The 12,410-nt window shown below is 42.3% G+C and overlaps 1 long non-coding RNA gene across 1 annotated transcript; it reads left to right on the forward strand.

Annotated features, from left to right (window-relative positions):
* The first annotated feature begins 2,732 nt into the window (after positions 1-2,732).
* On the forward strand, positions 2,733-3,472 carry LOC121595161. The gene is made up of 2 exons (XR_006005131.1): positions 2,733-2,835; positions 3,310-3,472. It is a non-coding gene; the product is annotated as an uncharacterized LOC121595161 (long non-coding RNA).
* The last annotated feature ends 8,938 nt before the right edge of the window (positions 3,473-12,410 follow it).

Consider the following 12,410-nt stretch of genomic DNA (forward strand, 5'->3'; position numbering starts at 1 on the left):
TCACAGCTCTATAAATTGCTTTAGTTAATAGTGGAATTCGTAATTTCACTACTATACGATCAGGTGAAACAAAATATTTATAATCGACGATTTGAAAGATATTTAACAAAGAGGTCCCTCGTAGCTCGGTTGGAATATTCAGCTTATCGAAGTGATTTGTAACTATAGCAAGTAATTGATGTTTTTCCTGTACTGTCATGAGATGTTCCAAAGGATCAAAGAGAGAAGACACATTCGGTAAAGGTGTAGCAAGCAACCTAATCGCTGTTTGTTTTCGTGCAACACTTTGTGCTATACGATTGATCGAACGGTTTAAAAGAGTCAAATTTATAAGCATTGCTGAGAGTTCGTTTTGTGTGCTAGCTTCACGTATAAGCTTCGCTAACGAATCTTGAAAATCACTCAATTGTTGCATATTACGATCGTCCAGTTGAATTGTGGTGTTGAACGGGCTGTGTTTCAATTGATCACTGAATTGTTTGGACTTGTCATACATTCGTGCACCAACATTGTTTGTCATCTCGTTAACTAGGCTGTTTTCATTAATTAGCATGGTGTAGTCAAGCAAATCGTTGGACAACATTTTTACGCAAGGATCGTACATTTCGGCATTCATGAGTTTCACACACATTACGCGCAATGTTTTTGTGCCATTTGCGAGCAGCCAGTATTCCTGTTGTAATTTCGTTAAATCCAGGTTCAAAGTAACGCGAGCGAAGGAAACAATTTCCTGCACAGGTGGCAGCTTTTCTTCATAAGCTTTGGCACTTTCCAGCACAAGAAGCGGTTTCGACAAACGCAGCGAGAGTAGTAGAAGTATGATAATTCTATAAGTATGTATGAAATGTATATCAGACAACAGCAGAAATAAAGTGACACTAATTTGCAACAAACAATTTCCAGTTTAAGCGTATTAAATATTTTCAGCACGTTCTAAACGAAACCACAAAGCACTCAATTGATGATATGTCCCTACACAAATGTACACACAAAAACACTAAAGAGCGTGTAACAATTTTACTCACTTACTCCAAAAACATTGCTGTGATTAACTAAAAGCGGGTGCTGTGTAAAATTCCTGCATTCACCTGGTCACGGAAGAGGTAGTTTGCAGAATAATCCCCAGAGCCCTTCGTTGCTACGACTTTATTTATACACACCGTGCGGTCTCTCCGAAGTGTTTTAAAACATCTTCTGCATCAACTCACAGACCCACGGGCGGTGGTTTGATTGCTGGGACGTAGTCAAAAACAGGGACCGAGGCGGCAGCGATCTCCGAAGTGAATATTCATGACGTCGCGTGTAACCTTTAGAAACCTTTTGTGTGTTTTAATTAGCTGAAAAACCAAGCGACAAACTAGGGGTCTTGTAAATCATTCCATGCTTTTAGGGCGATGAAAATGAAAGCGAATTTTCAACACAGCCATCGAGCGCTTTCTTAATCTGTGCCGCAGGGCTTGGCTGCTGGATGGATTACCAGCGCATCGTTCTGTGGCTCAAAGGTTTATTCGAAAATAACTCACTCATTCCAATTCGTTGAATTATGGGTATTCGGTAGATGGCTAACTTTATTCGAACCACATATTGGGAAATTTGGTTTGCATCTCTTGCCATGTCGTAGGGAAATTTAAATGTATTATGCAAACACAATCCGTATATTCGGTCTGTACGATGGATTGGGTTGTATCTTAATTTGCATTAGTAAGTTATTTAAAAATGTAAGATTTTTTCAGTTTATCATTAATCCATAGCTCAATAATATGATTTTTTGTTTAACTTATATATTGCAGTATTGCGGTTTAATGGACATTTATGGCGGCGTTTTACATAAGAAGTCGTGGAAATTAAAAAAAAAATGCATTTACCAGGTGCGATGCAATTCAAGATTTTTGTTATTTTAACAAAGCTTTATATGAATTGGCCTCGTTTGAAGATGACTTTGTCTGAACTCCCGGGCCGATAATTCCGATAATAGGTAATGTAATCAACTAATAACGTTACGATGAACTCCATTCGCACCATGCAGCGAAGCTCCGATTACCCCGAACTGTGCCCGTAAATGATTATTCGGTGGTGTAAATCAGCCCCTAAACGGCACACAGACAACAGCAGTAATCGGAGCTCGCATCTTGTTCCTAGGGGGAAAAAGGGGTACCATGATGCTACCGAAACGGAATCCCGCAAAAACCCCTCGAACGGCCAACCATTCAATGTCATCCCGTATTTCTCCCTCGGGAGAGCGCATACACCCTTGTGCGTCACAGTTTTGCCTCGCTTGTTGTTGGCAGGATGGTTTTAGAGCTGCAGGAACAGGGAGCCGCTGGATATAAAAATCAATCAATCCTGATTAAAAACACCCCAACACGCCGTCCCCTTTCGACCAGTGTCACACTCTAAAAATGTGGTAAAAACATCAGAGCCGTGCGCGCCAGACGAACAATAAACAATCATCATTCGGGTGCGATTTTAATCTTCCTTGCGTTTAGTTCCAGTGAGGGGAAATGAACAGTGGACGAACAGAAAAAAAAAACACGCACGCTTCCACGTACAGCCAAAGAACGTTACAGACAAACAACTTCTCGGGACCTCACGGATCGATTGCTGCACAAGGATTTTGACCCTTGATTTCCCTTCTGCGAAAGGAAGGTTAGTTCTAAAGGAAATGTATATCAAATCAGTTGATGATATCCCTCGTCCAGAAACAAGTATCACCGTCAGAGTAGGCCATATGGTCGCAAGCGAAATGCGGTGACACTGAAGTAGTTAGGCGGGTGATGAGTGGTTCTAAGGATGGATCACAGCTGACGCGTATATAAAACAAGGCAAAGCTTGTTGGTAAGTGCAATTTCTATGCAATAAGAGTGGCTCTTTGTTAAAGTATTTAAAACATTTTGGAATGAGATTCCGGAGGATTGCATTGAAATTTCAATGCGTGGTGCTAAATAAACAACATGTATGCTCGACTGACCGACGATTACGGAAAGGATCATGCTGTAAATAATTATGATTAATAATCATCCATATGCTACGAACATCGTCACCGATCGGATTCGATCGATTAGCCCGTTAGTGGGTAATGCACATTAGGATTTTCACTTAAGCAGATTATGGTGACTAGGCGAAAAACTACCATCCGACATGTATATGCTGGTTGGGGCATGCGGCTATCCGGCTAACAAGGGAAGATGAGGCGAATTTCTTATACAACCACCCTCCCGTGGATTGTGCGCCCAAAAATTCTATTTATTTGTTCTTTTTCCTTCATTTTTCCGTACATTTTTCTACAACCGTCTCATATACCCTCGCCAGTCCAAACACACAACGAAACCAGGAGTGGTAGAGTGGATCTCACCATTGCTGGCTACTTTAGATGGAGAATCCTGTTCGGATACACTACCCAGAACAGATCAGAGGCGGCGACGCTTCAACGTCATCGCTGGACTATTGCCGCACCCTCTAATATTCCCGTTTGGTAAGTCTTTCGCCTATCGCCTAGTTTTTGCCCTTTTCTAGTCCTGTTCCTACACCGTATTTCCGCATGATAGTAGTTATTAAGGGGGAAATTTATTCATAAGCTATTGCAACCAATGATGCGGTCGCATAATATTTACATTTCTCCACGCTCCCTCGTGTTTTTTGCGTTTGCTCTTTGCGTTTTTCCGGACGGGTGTTTTTACGATAGGTTGTTTAGCATCCTATGGTGGCGGGCCAGGAGTGTATGCGCCTCTAGGGCTGTAAACAGGGATTGCGCATTTGACAGGCTCGCAAGGGGCACATACGGATTGACGGTGGAAACCTGATGATGAAAATTGAAATATTAGGACATATGTTGCGAACATGCGCTTCGTTACGGTATACGTTTGCCGTAAATGCATACGACCCACGATGGCTGCTCATGCACTGTTAATTAAGATTTTTGAGTTTTTGGATTTTTTTACCAGTTACAGCTTGATAAAGTCACTGAAAGGATGCAAAGAATGAAAAACTTACAACATTAGGACGATTGGCACGGATTATTTTTTGTTTTAAATGTTGAATGAAATTACTAAACGGCACAACATTTTCCGATGCTCATTGACGCTTAGTACCCAAACAGCGCTTGTTGAGTTTTAATTAAATTTTACCGTTCTGAAAATCCCATATAATTAATTCGCATTCGGCTGCATATAATTGAAAGGTCAATAACGGGCAAATATCATTAAACGGACTCACAATCTTCCTCGTCGCAACGTTTCGCCTTGAGAGCAACACATTTTCTTAATTGATTGACCAATGATAGGAATTTCCGTTGACCAAAACGTCAATCTCTTCTGTTTGCTTCAAAGTCTTTCATCCGTTTAACGGCACTCTGGACGGTTCACTGAAAGCGAAGCCAAATCCTTAGATTAAATGGTAACGGAAACGCTCATTGAAATCTCATCGTTTGGTGGTGATCCTTCCATTTTTCACATCCGAACCATTGTACGGACAAAAGCAGCGTATTTTCTATCCATTTCCGGTTGGTACCAGTGTTGTCTGATTATCATAAATTATGTGGTCAGCTGGCAGAGTGCCGATTCGCGTGTCTGAAATCAATACATCGTAAACATGAATCATCATCATCATCATCATCACCATCACGGACAATCGTGAACGCTCCACGTCGTCGTTGGTCATCGTGGCTGATCCGAGTCCGAGTTGAATTCCTACCCGTGTGGATCGTTACGTGAAGGAATAGCACTGGGGGACTGTCAGATTGTCCTGATGATGACGTGATGTCCCGGCCACTGGGCTTGGCATATGTGCGGTGCGGTGTCTGTCGCGTAAAGGCAGCAGCGCGAAGGTGAGGTCGCCGCACAAAGGTTCCGGAAACAAGGCACGCAACAAAAAACCTGCGATTAGAATCCATATTGTAGAGGGTGGCGTTAGTTAGCACGAGTTGAAAGTCATCTATCTACACAGTCGATCGCTTGGTGGGAGTCTTCTTAGGGGGTTCACGACAGCAACACACCCTACGCTTTTAGTCATCATTTCAATACGACACATCGGTCGGGACCGAGTCAATCGGTCGCTTCATTGCCGTGGCTTGCACAATTTGGGGGAGTTTGTACTAAGACAATCCCTTGCTTGGTCAGTAATAAACGTAACGCTTGATCATGATAATTACCGTCCATTTACTTGACCGGACATGAAGGTAAAACGCATCCTTGTTTTGTTATTAGAGGGACGAAAAAATCGTGACAAATAGTGTTTCAGATGTTGGTTGTTAAAATAAAATTTCTAATTTTCCTTATAGTATCGTTCTTCAACATCTTTTGATCGTGTTTTATTTATAAGCATACACATAAAATTGTTCATTCCTTTAAAAAATTGGAAATCAAATGGACTTTAACATTGGGCCAGGATCAAAAAGACACAAACAGGACGGCAGACTTGGGTCATAATAATCTCCGGATAAATGGTCAAGCGAGAAGCAGATAAACACGTCAAGCCTAAACACGTAAAGCCTAAACACAATCAACATAAACTCTACAGCTGAAGCGAAAACCGGAACGTTGCATTTCGTGTTGCTGATAATGACATGAGGTCACCTTTCCTTCAACGAAGGACACTACATCAGACGGCACGAGCCCTCTAATGTCCAGCTGAACGATAGACGCTTTAAAGTCGAGTCGCGCAAATGGCTACATGCTTGTCCGTTTCCTTTCGCATGCGCACGCACTAATACATTGCCTTCTCGGCGTATTCCCTCGGCGGTCATAGTCATAAAATAAATCAGCTTTTCAGGGCACTGTCGAAGATGCACCCAGGTCCTGTGTACGAATGTCCATCAGGAACGGTCGATCAACGAGGAAAAGGTGCAGTTGGTGCCTGCGATAGCTGGTCAAGCTGCTAACCGTACTACCAAAGGGGTCAGTCGAAGGGCCCTTCAGATGTTCGATGTTTGTAGTTCACCAGGATAACGCGTGAAATGCTACTGTCCAGGGTGGAGGGGTTTTTTTGGTTGTTGTCAAACCGTAGCAGATGAGCGTTTAATGAACTCGTAGTAAATAGAGACCTACAACGCATCATTTTTGGGTATAAAGACGAGTTCTAACAGTGAAGGGGCGAGTTGGAAGTGTTGGATATTGATGATATCCGTACACCAGATTGCCCGGGAGGCTTGTAGATGGTTTTGATAAACTGATAATGCGTCGCAGGGAAACTGGTGGATAATAGAAAGTTTTCGCTAGAAAAAAGGTACACAAAAGGGTAACATGATCCAAAGCCAATTGAAATTCGATAGCGTTTGTATACAGTCATCGGGAACAAATGAACGCTTTTGGTGGTGGCAAAATATGTTATTACAGGAAGTTCTCGAGACCAGTGTTGTTAATTGTCGACATTTTTTTATGATATTCGCAGTAAGCGGGTGTCAAAATCATTTTTTTATTATGATATTCATGGTTAGCATGACACGATTTTCCAAAAGCGACAATCATTTGTGCAATAACAATCAATGCTTTTGCGATGATATGATTGCAAAAAATGTAGAATGAATGTCATTTGACATTTTCCATGAGACTCTAGAACTGCTTAATCGTGCATTTATCGATACTTAGCCATTAGACCACTTGATATTTTCACTCAGTCAACCAGGAAAATGGTGTTATCTTACAGAAGTGTAGAAATTCACGCGAAAACACGAAAAAGGACCCATTTTCGATGAAGATCTAGTTCACTTGAGCTACGGCAAAATCAAAAAGTCAAATGATTGCAGCAGAAAAATATCATCGTGTCAAATGATATTTTTTCCATGATTGTCGAATGAGTGCTTGGATCCAGAATGCGATGCTTCAAAAAGTATCATTTTGTAAAATTTTATGTCGACGACTATCACCGTTCGCAACACTGCTCGAGACACACGGTAACTCATATACGGGAATTCAGAGATATACGGGTTTCTAAATTTTTACAGTTCTTTGAGCAAATTGTACTGATTTGACACATCAATTGTCAAATGCCAAATAATTTCCCTATTGATTGAATGTTACAAACCATTTCAAAATTCAGTCAGAATCATATCAAATAATTAATGATGTGGCTAAAACCTCCTCCTTCTAGCAAATTTACACGAAAATTAGTGATTATTTGGCTGTAAAGTAAGAGATTCGACTTACACGGAAATGCGAAATACGCGGTATTTTGCGGCCGTTTTCGGTCCCCATTAGTCGTGTATCTCGGGGACCACCTGTATTATTGTTATTATTCATGCAAATGGACGTTCATAGTAATTGTCAATGAATGAAAAACTTGAAGCCTTTTAAATTTATATACTTGTTTTATTTTCTGATAGCTTGTACATTACTATGCATACATAACAAATTTATCTCATAGCGTAGCATACACTCATACTTGAGAACATTGTTACGCACTTCCATCAAGCTTCCGCAAACCACATGTAGCCTTGAAGTGTTCATTCGTCACCGGACGGTGCCGTCAGCATATAAAAAGGATCAAACAAAGTACCGTGAGTAAGTTAAGCCACTTAACATATTCAAGCAGCTCATGCGGCATCGACTTAAGAAGTGCATAACAAATGGCAGTAGAAACGCGACGTAGGGAAAGATATCAACACGAATTACACCCTGCGCGGTCCCGGTCAACCCACCGGGCATCGGTGTTCGTACAGCTGCACTAGGAAGCCGGCTGCCGGTTGCTGCTCAACCATGTCCCGGCAATCGAATTCGTCTGGTACGTCCGAAAAAGCATGTCCTTTTCGGTGCCTAGATCGATGTTACGGTTTGGTGGATGTAGCGGCGCTGCTACTCTTGTACACGCTATCCAACAAACCAATTGCCACTGTCAAAGCAGGCGCTGTGTGCCCTGCATCTCGACGATACTTTCAAGTGTGTTGCCTTCGCTTTGAAGTGGAGTTATTTTCACGTTTGCCGGCGCCACCATTGTCGCGCATTTGCCATCCCCGCTAAAAGAACGTGTGCATCCTTGAATCCGTCCCCGATGGCTCTTACAGAGTGCACATAGAAAAAAAATGTATCGCCTCCTGTATTGCACGTTTAAACAAATATACCAACGTATTGACGTAAGACCACGATTAGCTATGAAGACAAAACTGCAAATAAAAAAGTCACCGTCCTAAACGTAACCTCGATGTCATTGATGGTCATGTCAAAACTATCGCCTATAATTTGTACGCTCTGTGGATGACAGTTTAAGTAACTTACTTGTGTAGAGGCAATAAATCGGACTTAACGTCCCGCAATGCTTCGCGCAATCTCCAAGGCAAACCGAGTCAAGCCAGACATTCCTTAGCCGCAACATCATCACCATCGGCCGAGAACGATCGGGCCACATTCTTCGCATACTACCAGCTGCTTAAGGTGGGCAGCATATGTTTCATCCGTTCGGCGCCTGCGAGCTTCGATAACGAGTGGCGCCCAAAATAATCGTAATCACAGTAGTATCAACTCAACCCATTCGCTTTCTACACTTGCCGCACACTGTACGGCTCTACGCACTGTACGGCGTCTATCTATCGGACGTATTGTTTTATTATTTGTTCATCCATTCCCTGCATCAGCTACGACCACGCTTTTACTGCAGTGTGGCCGTCCGTCCGCATACCTGTCAGAGACCGTCCGTGGCGCCCGCAGGACCATACAAACGTCGTCAGCTTATCAAACACGACACGCGGCAAAAAGCCAAAAGCTTACCGACCTTACCAGCCCAAGAAGATCCCACATCCTACAGGTTATACGGCCACTGGACAAGAATTTCGGTGGTCGGTTTTTTTTCTTTTGGCTGTGTGTTTTGGCTGGCTGCTTGGTACAGTGGATTAAAAAGGGTGCACCGACCAGGCCGTGGCTACAGCAAATGGACTCAAAGGGACCATCAAAAGCGAAAGTTTTACGAGCGGCTTTTGATATCTCCTTCAAATGACCAAATGCATGGATGGCTCCCAAAAATCCAACGTTTCGAAAACATAAATAAAAAAAAACCCTTGACTCGCGTCAAATTCTCCTTTTTATTTCCGAAAAATCTAAATTGTCGCCAGCGCGTAGATGGATTGTTTCAGTCTGAAGAAGATAAGCAGAAGCATTCTTGAGTCATGAGTCACGCAAAACGACAACAAAACGAATCTTTAATATTTTATTTGTGTATACTATTAGAACTCTATTTCATAAAATTGTTCAATAGGGATTATGAAACTGAGAAACTTACATAAATACAAACACAAATTCAAAGATTTAACATAAACCCGTAATATCATAACAGCTAAGTATTTTTTTTTCGTACCAATTTTTGTTGGCTGTATTTTTTGTGTTGAAAAAAGTTTGGCTGAACAGCATTTTTTCCTATTTCACAGCTTTAGAATAAATTGAAATACAAATAAACATTTCATACAATCCAGCACGATGAATTGAAATACGACGTAATCGAAACCAGGGTACAGAAAAAAAACTATCCAATCCGGAATAACAGTGGTCTGAAGGATACGTGCACCAAAATCCTACGTATCGCGCCATATTGGCTCCCTTAGGAATACATCAGAAACACACTTCAAGCGTAAACCAAAGTCGGTGTCAAACGTTGTCATGTTAAACCGACAGACAGTTGCCCACCATGTACGAGACAATACTGGTTGCAATGTGCACCAAAGCCGACTATGGATGTTTCTGTGATGCGAACGGGAATGCACCCTAAAATTGTCACACTAAACATTTGACAAGTAAGCCACTCGAAGCTAGACACACAAAAAAGGTCATAACATCCTGTGCTCGGTGCTGTACATACGGTTGCCTGCTAGTTTCGTTGCTCTTTACCTATTACATCTGGCACATTCTTGCTAGAAAACTATTAAAAGCTGCTGTGCTTTCAGCGTATCGCGGAGTGCGTGTTGATAACGTGTGTAATAAAAAATATGTACCAGCTAACTCCATAGTCCGCCACCAGCAACTGCAACTTTTCTTACAACACACACACACAGAGTTGCGAACAGAGCAGGAAATAAGCTCTCAAAAATTAAGTCATAAAGGCCCCTTCAACTTTATACACTTCAATTCCGACCGGCAGATAGGCTACTTCCCGGCTACAGCTAGAAAGAAAAAGGAAGTAACCGGGACGGTCGCCACGGACATAGGACAAGTTTATCAGCGGAACTATTGCTCTTCCAATAGGGCTGGCGAGGGGCAGCTCGAACGCTAGGACAAGTAATCGTCAAATCCCGGCTAAAATTGAGCCCGAACAAGCAAACAAACTCCTGCAAAGAGTAGCGAAGGATAAGCCTCGGGGTCGAAGGATGTCATAAAGACGGCTTAGCTGTACCGCCGATGCCGGGCAGTACCAACAATGCTAGCAATAATATGTTTTGGCATTCATTTTCGTTGGCTTTTACCTTTACGACTTACGGCGATTGGTCTCAGCATGTGATATCCTGTCCCGTGCCGGTCGGCCACTGGCGCCCGGCGGCGCCTTGTTCCTCAGGAAATGCCTACGATCAGCACCGGTTGTCGGTTATCCGGACGTTTTGGTACGGTATAAATGGCTGGATAGTCAAATTGCGCCGAACATGACCAACGTCGCCGCCAGCTCAGGGTCATCGTCTGGGCAGCGTCAACTAATGCGATGATAATATTTACTTTTAACGTAAACATACTACTTCCCGCCGTAAGATGCGGTACACAGGTAGAACATGAAACAGGTCGGTGGATATTTCTGGATCGACAGGGTAAACATGGTATCCTTACAATTAGGAAGTATGCGAACGTATCCTGTGTTCTGCATTTAACTGTTTTCATTTCAATACACTTTTATGGAAAATATGTCGTATAGATTTTACTTAATACTTTCTACTTTACACTTTCTAGGGTCTATGCAACGGTTTGCTACTGTTAAAAAAACAACGATACCCCCTTGACACACCTAGTGTCATTAAGAACAAGTATATTACTTGGGGAAAAGCAACACTCTTCACACACAGGCACACACAGATGCTGCTGTACGTTACACATTGATTAATTATTGTCGACAATAAAGGTGCACATTGCACCTCGCTCGATCGGTTTCCGACTAAAAGTCGGAAATGACAATGGCACATTTCTACGTTGGTTTTTTTCTTCAATCGTAGAGATCTTTTTGTTCCACAAATCTGGACATATGTAGCGACAGCAAACATTGCCCATTGTTAACGCTCAACCGTAACGAAACACTGAGTGCGATTACTGAAGGACCTCAATAATAATATTCCCTTCCAGGCGACACAAATACAAACACACACACACACACACACACACACACACACACACACACACACACACACACACACACACTCATACATTTACGCAGGCCATACAATCAACCCCCGTCAACCCCTAATTCGACCTCTGGACGACACACGTCGGTACTGTTTTTATTGTGCTTTCGGCGATGCACAGGGCCTGTTAAATCAAGGGGCAAAACAAAAATGAAAACTCCAACGACAAAAAAAAAAAAGAAACAACGGCTATTGACGATCGATGCCGGAAAACTCATCGAGGAAAACCTTATAAAACATACCAAAATGGAACGGTCATAACAATAAATCAAATCATTAATGCTTTTTTAAAGGCGTCACATTAAAGGTGCACCACCGCGTCATTGCAGTTCCGGTTCGGGGTGAAGTTAAGGCCACCCCTATTTCGGTGCGAGTAATGCAATGCTGAAGTTTCCAGCAGTTGGTGCGGACGCAACAGGAAAGTGGCGTTGAACGAAATAGTACATGAAACATAACGGTACAGGACTTGGGTGGAGTGTTTTCTAGCGTATTGGGGTCATGAAATCGGCTCGACCAACTCGACACCTTCACAAGCGTCTGATCAATTCATACAGAAGCGATTAACGATTGTGTCATTTTTCCTCCCTCCGTAAGGTTTTTTTTCCATTTGTACATTAGTTATCGCGAGGCTTTATTGTTCTTAATAACTCGATTGCAGCTGTCTGTACAACAAATCAATACAAACACCATTGTTGCCACAGATTGTGGAGAAGACTAGAAAGGGGAAGTGTTGCAACACAATGTAAGGCTGGATTGTTCTCAATTTTGTAAAATTCGGTTGAAAATGATCTAGTTAACGTTGTTGAATAGTACGTAAATCGAACAAAATGCCTTAGAGCCTAGCTTCAAACAAAGCGACAACCTGCTTGGATGTGACTTTGATTTCAAACCTACTTAAGCTTCGACAATGACGGCCTACCTTATTACCTATTTATCTCCGATAAACAATCAAGCCTCAAAGCACTTTAAACCACAACTCCACCCTTACATGATCTGGGTTGAGTAGTTTGTCGTGCCACACACGACGTTGGTGGTACGTGATCTGTTTAGTGTTTATAATTTCATAATTGCATTACCAGTCCATAACTTGAAGCGTCTGGTGATGGTGAAGAATATT

Source organism: Anopheles merus, chromosome 3R, assembly GCF_017562075.2.
Source record: "Anopheles merus strain MAF chromosome 3R, AmerM5.1, whole genome shotgun sequence".
NCBI classification, from domain to species: Eukaryota; Metazoa; Arthropoda; class Insecta; order Diptera; family Culicidae; genus Anopheles; species Anopheles merus.